Raw genomic sequence first — 8,538 nt, 5'->3', positions numbered from 1 at the left:
TCAGAACTTTAAAGATACATGCAAGTAGCCCATGTCGATTGTGGACTTGACTAATTGCAAGCAAGCGGAGGGTGAATCCACGACCCATTGGGTGCACCGCGTCAAGGCCATCATACATTCATCTGATAAAATGGACGCTGGCTAAGCAGTCTTAATGTTGGAGAAAAATTACCGTTTTGAGCCTCTGAAACAGAAGCTAGGGTGGCTCAAGCGCAATTGTAATGACATGGGCCAGCTGATGGCAGCTCTAGTCAAATATGCCGATTCTGATAGTACCAAGGATCCCAAGTCTGACAATGAGAAGACAGGGAAGGAAAAGAAGAACGGCAACGCGAAGGGCCCGCAGCATAACCCGGCGAGTCAAGGGGGCAATAACAGCAATGCGTAGGGTAACAATCAACGACGAAAGGGGAGGCCGCCTCCTCGGTCTGGCGGGTCAGGTCCCACTCTTGAGCAGTTGCTAAATGAGCCATGTCCAAGGCATGGCACTCGAGAGAAGCCGACCACTGACCTGTGGAAGGATTGTATGATTATGCAGGCTTTCAAAATTCTAACATGTTTGACAGCAATCATGGGCCGGGCGGCGGCTCAGGCGGCGGTTTTCATGGCTCGGGTTATGGAGGTGGCGGCTCTAATTCCGGCTTTCAGGACCACCAAAATAATCAGGCTGGTTATTGTTGGAAATATGCCCTAGAGGCAATAATAAATTGGTTATTATTATTATATTTCCTTGTTCATGATAATCATTTATTATCCATGCTATAATTGTATTGATAGGAAACTCAGATACATGTGTGGGTACATAGACAACACCATGTCCCTAGTAAGCCTCTAGATGACTAGCTCGTTGATCAATAGATGGTTACGGTTTCCTAACCATGGACATTGGATGTCGTTGATAACGGGATCACATCATTAGGAGAATGATGTGATGGACAAGACCCAATCCTAAGCCTAGCACAAAGATCGTGTAGTTAGTATGCTAAAGCTTTTCTAATGTCAAGTATCATTTCCTTAGACCATGAGATTGTGCAACTCCCGCATACCGTAGGAATGCTTTGGGTGTACCAAACATCACAATGTAACTGGCTGGCTATAAAGGTGCACTACGGGTATCTCCGAAGGTGTCTGTTGGGTTGGCACGAATCGAGACTGGGATTTTCCACTCCGTGTAACGAAGGGGTATCTCTGGGCCCACTCGGTAGGACATCATCATAATGTGCACAATGTGAGGGGTTGATCACGGGATGATGTGTTACGGAATGAGTAAAGAGACTTGCCAGTTACGAGATTGAACAAGGTATCGGCATACCAACGATTGAATCTCGGGCAAGTACAATACCGCTAGACAAAGGGAATTGTATACGGGATCGATTGAGTACTTGACATCGTGGTTCGTCCGATGAAATCATCGTGGAACATGTGGGAGCCAACATGGGTATCCAGATCCCACTGTTGGTTATTGACCGGAGAACGTCTCGGTCATGTCTGCATGGTTCCCGAATCCGTAGTGTCTACATACTTAAGGTTCGATGACGCTAGGGTTATAGGGAATAGATATACGTGGTTGTCGAATGTTGTTCGGAGTCCTGGATGAGATCCCGGACGTCATGAGGAGTTCCGGAATGGTCCGGAGGTAAAGATTTATATATGGGAAGTCATGTTTTGGTCACCAGAAAAGTTTCGGGTGCTATCGGTAATGTACCGGGACCACCGGGAGGGTCCCGGGGGTCCACCAAGTGGGGCCACCGGCCACAGAGGGTAGCATGGGCCAAGTGTGGGAGGGGACCAGCCCCAGGTGGGCTGGTGCGCCCCCCCACAAGTTCCCAAGGCGCCTAGGGTTTGGGGAGGGGGCTCCTCCACCTTGCTTGGGGGGCAAGTTTCCCCCTCTCCCCCCCTTGGCCGCCACCGTAGATGGGTTTTTGGGGCAGCGGCACCCCTTGGGGTGGGAACCCTAATGGGGGTGCAACCCCCTCCCTCTCCCCTATATATACTTGAGGTTTTGGGTTGCCACACATAAGAGTTTCCACCTCTCCCTGGCGCAGCCCTACCTCTCTTTCTCCTCATATCTCGCGGTGCTTGGCGAAGCCCTGCCGGATTACCACGCTCCTCCATCACAACCACGCCGTTGTGCTGCTGCTGGACGGAGTCTACCCCAACCTCTCCCTCTCTACTTGCTGGATCAAGGCATGGGAGACGTCACCGGGCTGCAGATGTGTTGAACGCGGAGGTGCCGTCCGTTCGGCACTAGGATCTCCGGTGATTTGGATCATGACGAGTACGACTCCTTCAACCCAATTCTCTTGAACGCTTCCGCTTAGCGATCTACAAGGGTATGTAGATGCACTCTCCTCTCTCTCGTTGCTAGTCTCTCCATAGATAGATCTTGGTGACTCGTAGGAAAATTTTGAATTTCTGCTACGTTCCCCAACAGTGGCATCATAAGCTAGGTCTATTGCGTAGATTCTATGCATGAGTAGAACACAAAGTAGTTGTGGGCATTGATTTTGTTCAATATGCTTACCATTACTAGTCCGATCTTGCTTCGGCGGTATTGTGGGATGAAGCGGCCCGGACCGACCTTACACGTACACTTACGTGAGACAGGTTCCACCGATTGACATGCACTTATTGCATAAGGTGGCTAGCGGGTGCCAGTCTCTCCCACTTTAGTCGGATCGGATTCGATGAAAAGGGTCCTTATGAAGGGTAAATAGCAATTGGCATATCACGTTGTGTCTTTTGCACAGGTAAGAAACGTTCTTGCTAGAAACCCATAGCAGCCACGTAAAACATGCAAACAACAATTAGAGGACGTCTAACTTGTTTTTGCAGGGTATGCTATGTGATGTGATATGGCCAAAAGAATGTGATGAATGATATGTGATGTATGAGATTGATCATGTTCTTGTAATAGGAATCACGACTTGCATGTCGATGAGTATGACAACCGGCAGGAGCCATAGGAGTTGTCTTTATTTATTGTATGACCTGCGTGTCATTGAACAACGCCATGTAATTACTTTACTTTATTGCTAAACCGTTAGCCATAGTAGTAGAAGTAATAAGTTGGCGAGACAACTTCATGAAGACACGCTGATGGAGATCATGGTGTCATGCCGGTGACGATGATGATCATGGAGCTCGGAAGATGGAGATCAAAAGGAGCAAAAAATGATATTGGCCATATCATGTCACTATTTGATTGCATGTGATGTTTATCATGTTTATGCATCTTGTTTGCTTAGAACGATGGTAGTAAATAAGATGATCCCTCATTAAAATTTCAAGAAAGTGTTCCCCCTAACTGTGCACCGTTGCGAAAGTTCGTCGTTTTGAAGCACCACGTGATGATCGGGTGTGATAGATTCTAACATTCACATACAACGGGTGTAAGCCAGATTTACACACGCGAAACACTTAGGTTAACTTGACGAGCCTAGCATGTACAGACATGGCCTCGGAACGCATGAGTCATATAGTAGATACGATCAACATGAAGATGTTCACCAATGATGACTAGTCCATCTCACATGATGATCGGACACGGCCTAGTTGACTCGGATCATGTAATCACTTAGATGACTAGAGGGATGTCTATCTGAGTGGGAGTTCACTAGATGAACTTAATTATCCTGAACATAGTCAAAAGTCCTTTGCAAATTATGTCATAGCTCGCGCTTTAGTTCTACTGTTTTAGATATGTTCCTAGAGAAAATATAGTTGAAAGTTGACAGTAGCAATTATGCGGACAGTAGAAGGCTTATGTCCTTAATGCACCGCTTGGTGTGCTGAACCTCGAACGTGGTCTGTGGATGTTGCGAACATCTGACATACACATTTTGATGACTACATGATAGTTCGGTAATGTTAAATGGTTTAGAATTGAGGCACCGAAGACATTTTTGAAATGTCGCAGAACATATGAGATGTTCCAAGAGCTGAAATTGGGATTTCAGGCTCGTTCCAACGTCAAGAGGTATGAGACCTCCGACGAGTTTTCTAGCCTACAAACTAATGGAGAAAAGCTCAATGTAGAGCTTGTGCTCAGATTGTCTGAGTACAACAATCACTTGAATCGAGTGGGAGTTGATCTTCCAGATGAGATAGTGATGTTTCTCCAAAGTCATTACCACCAAGCTGCTAGAGCTTTGTGATGAACTATAACATATCAGGGATAGATATGATGATCCTTGAGATATTCGCGATGTTTGACACCGCGAAAGTAGAAATCAAGAAGGAGCATCAATTGTTGATGGTTAGTGAAACCACTAGTTTCAAGAAGGGCAAGGGCAAGAAGGGATACTTCATGAAACGGCAAATCAGCTGCTGCTCTAGTGAAGAAACCCAAGGTTGAACCCAAACCCGAGACTAAGTGCTTCTGTAATAAGGGGAACAGCCACTGGAGCAGAATTACCCTAGATACTTGGTAGATGAGAAGGCTGGCAAGGTCGACAGAAGTATATTGGATATACATTATGTTAATGTGTACTTTACTAGTACTCCTAGTAGCACCAGGGTATTAGATACCGGTTCGGTTGCTAAGTGTTAGTAACTCAAAATAAAAGCTACAGAATAAACGGATAGCTAAAGGTGAGCTGACGATATGTGTTGGAAGTGTTTCCAAGGTTGATGTGATCGAGCATCGCACGCTCCCTCTACCATCGAGATTTGGTGTTTGCGTTGAGCATAGACATGATTGGATTATGTCTATCGTAATACGGTTATTCATTTAAGGAGAATAATGGTTACTCTGTTTATTTGAATAATACCTTCAATTGTCTTGCACCTAAAAGGAATAGTTTATTGAATCTCGATCGTAGTGATACACATTTTCATGCCAAAAGATATAAGATAGTAATGATAGTATCACTTACTTGTGGCACTGCTATGTAAGTCATATTGGTGTAAAATGCATGAAGAAGCTCCATGTTGATGGATCTTTGGACTCACTCGTTTTTGAAAAGTTTGAGACATGCGAACCATGTCTATTGGTGTATACGCATGAAGAAAACTCCATGCGGATGGATCGTTTGGACTCGGTTGATTTTGAATCACTTGAAATATGCAAATCATACCACATGGGCAAGATGACTGAAAAGCCTTGTTTTCAGTAAGATGGAACAAGATAGCAACTTGTTGGAAGTAACATATTTTGATGTGTGCAGTCCAATGAGTACTGAGGCATGCAGTAAATATCATGATGTTCTTACTTCACAGATGATTCGAGTAGATCTTGAGTACATTTACTTGATGAAACACAAGTCTGAATTATTGAATGGTTCAAGTAATTTCAGAGTGAAGTTGAAGATCATTGTGACAAGAGGATAAAATGTCTATGATATGATCATAGAGATCAGTATCTGAGTTACGAGTTTTGGCACGCAATTAAGACATTGTGGAAATTGTTTCACAATTAATACCGCCTGGAACACCATAGTGTGATGGTGTGTCCGAACATCATAGTTGCACCCTATTGGACATGGTGCGTACCATGATGTCTCTCATCGAATTACCACTATCGTTCATGGGTTAGGCATTAGAGACAACCACACTCACTTTAATAGGGCACCACGTAATTCCGTTGAGACGACACTGTTTGAACTATGGTTTGGAGAAACCTAAGTTGTTGTTTCTTAAAAGTTTGGGGCTGCGACGCTTATGTGAAAAAGTTTCAGGTTGATAAGCTCGAACCCAAAGCGGATAAAATGCATCTTCATAGGACACCCAAACACAGTTGGGTATACATCCTATCTCAGATCTAGAAGCAAAAGTAATTGTTTCTAGAAACGGGTCCTTTCTCAAGGAAAAGTTTATCTCGAAAGAATTGAGTGGGAGGATGGTGGAGACTTGATGAGGTTATTGAACCATCACTTCACCCAGTGTGTAGCAGGGCACATGAAGTTGTTCATGTGGCACCTACACCAATTAAAGTGGAAGCTGATGATAGTGATCATGATGCTTCAGATCAAGTCACTACCGAACCTCATAGGTCGACAAGGACGCGTACTACTTCAGAGTGGTACACAATCCTGTCTTAGAGGTCATGTTTCTAGACAACAATGAACCTACGAGCTATGGAGAAGCGATAGTGGGCCCGGATTGCGACGAATGGCTCGAGGCCATAAAATCCGAGAGAGGATCCTTGACTTTGGAAGAAATACTTGATGGTCGTAAGGCTGTTGGGTACAGATGGATTTTAAGAGTATGACAGACAATGATGGTAAGTATCACCATTAAGAAAGCTCGACTTGTCGTTAAGATGTTTTCCGACAAGTTCAAGGAGTTGACTACGATGAGACTTTCTCACTCGTAGCAATGCTAAGAGTCTGTTGGAATTATATTAGCAATTACTGTATGATTTATGAAATCTTGCAGATAGGATGTCAAAACATTGTTTCCTCGACAATATCCTTGAGGAAAGGTTGTATGTGATACAACCAAAAGTTTTTTTTGTCAATCCTGAAAGACACTAACAAGTATGCAAGGCTCCAGCAATCCTTCTAAGGACTGGAGTAAGCATCTCGGAGTTGGAATGTACGCTTTGATGAGATAATCAAAGATTTTGGGTTTATACAAAGTTTATGAGAAACTTGTATTTCCAAACAAGTGAGTGGGAGCACTATAGAATTTCTGATGAGTATATGTTTTTGACATATTGTTGATCAGAAATGATGTAGAATTTCTGGAAAGCATATAGGGTTATTTGAAAAGTGTTTTTCAATAAAAAACCTGGATTAAGCTGCTTGAACATTAAGCATCAAGATCTATGAGGATAGATCAGAAACCGCTAAATGGTACTTTCAAATGAGCACATAGCTTGACATGATCTTGAAGGAGTTCAAGATGGATCAGTCAAAGAAGGATTTGTTGCCTGAGTTGTAAGGTATGAAGTTAAGATTTAAAGCTCGACCACGACAGAAGAGAGAGAAAGGACGAAGGTCGTCCCCTATGCTTCAGACGTAGGCTCTATAGTATGCTATGCTGTGTACCACACCAGAAGTGTGCCTTGCCATGAGTCAGTCAAGGGGTACAAGAATGATCCAGGAATGGATCATTGAACAGCGATCAAAATTGTCCTTGGAGTAAATAAGGACATGTTTCTCGATTATGGAGGTGATAAAGAGTTCGGCGTAAAGGGTTACGTCGATGCAAGCTTTAACACCTATCCGAGTGACTCTGAGTAGCAAACCAGATATGTATAGTGGAGCAACCATTTGGAATAGCTCCAAGTGGAGCGTGGAAGCAGCATTTTCAATATGACATAGAGAATTGGGAAATACATACGGATCTGAATGTTGCAGACCCGTTGACTAAAACCTCTCTCACAAGAAAAACATGATCAAACCCCAGAACTCATTGAGTCTTAATCACATGGTGATGTGAACTAGTTTACTGACACTAGTAAACTCTTTGGATGTTGGTCACATGGCGATGTGACCTATCAGTGTTAATCACATGGCGATGTGAACTAGATTATTGACTCTAGTGCAAGTGGGAGACTGTTGGAAATATGCCCTAGAGGCAATAATAAATTGGTTATTATTATTATATTTCCTTGTTCATGATAATCGTTTATTATCCATGCTATAATTGTATTGATAGGAAACTCAGATACATGTGTGGGTACATAGACAACACCATGTCCCTAGTAAGCCTCTAGATGACTAGCTCGTTGATCAATAGATGGTTACGGTTTCCTAACCATGGACATTGGATGTCGTTGATAACGGGATCACATCATTAGGAGAATGATGTGATGGACAAGACCCAATCCTAAGCCTAGCACAAAGATCGTGTAGTTAGTATGCTAAAGCTTTTCTAATGTCAAGTATCATTTCCTTAGACCATGAGATTGTGCAACTCCCGCATACCGTAGGAATGCTTTGGGTGTACCAAACATCACAATGTAACTGGCTGGCTATAAAGGTGCACTACGGGTATCTCCGAAGGTGTCTGTTGGGTTGGCACGAATCGAGACTGGGATTTGTCACTCCGTGTAATGAAGAGGTATCTCTGGGCCCACTCGGTAGGACATCATCATAATGTGCACAATGTGACCAAGGGGTTGATCACGGGATGATGTGTTATGGAACGAGTAAAGAGACTTGCCGGTAACGAGATTGAACAAGTTATCGGCATACCGACGATCGAATCTCGGGCAAGTACAATACCGCTAGACAAAGGGAATTGTATATGGGATCGATTGAGTGCTTGACATCGTGGTTCATCCGATGAGATCATCGTGGAACATGTGGGAGCCAACATGGGTATCCAGATCCCGCTGTTGGTTATTGACTGGAGAACGTCTCGGTCATGTCTGCATGGTTCCCGAACCCGTAGTGTCTACATACTTAAGGTTCGATGAAGCTAGGGTTATAGGGAATGGATATACATGGTTGCCGAATGTTGTTCGGAGTCCCGGATGAGATCCCGGACGTCACGAGGAGTTCCGGAATGGTCCGTAGGTAAAGATTTACATATGGGAACTCCTGTTTTGGTCACCGGAAAAGTTTCGGGTGCTATCGGTAATGTACC

The sequence above is a fragment of the Triticum aestivum genome, chromosome 4A, assembly GCF_018294505.1.
Source record: "Triticum aestivum cultivar Chinese Spring chromosome 4A, IWGSC CS RefSeq v2.1, whole genome shotgun sequence".
Taxonomy (NCBI): domain Eukaryota; kingdom Viridiplantae; phylum Streptophyta; class Magnoliopsida; order Poales; family Poaceae; genus Triticum; species Triticum aestivum.
Note: the sequence above shows the minus strand (reverse complement) of the source record.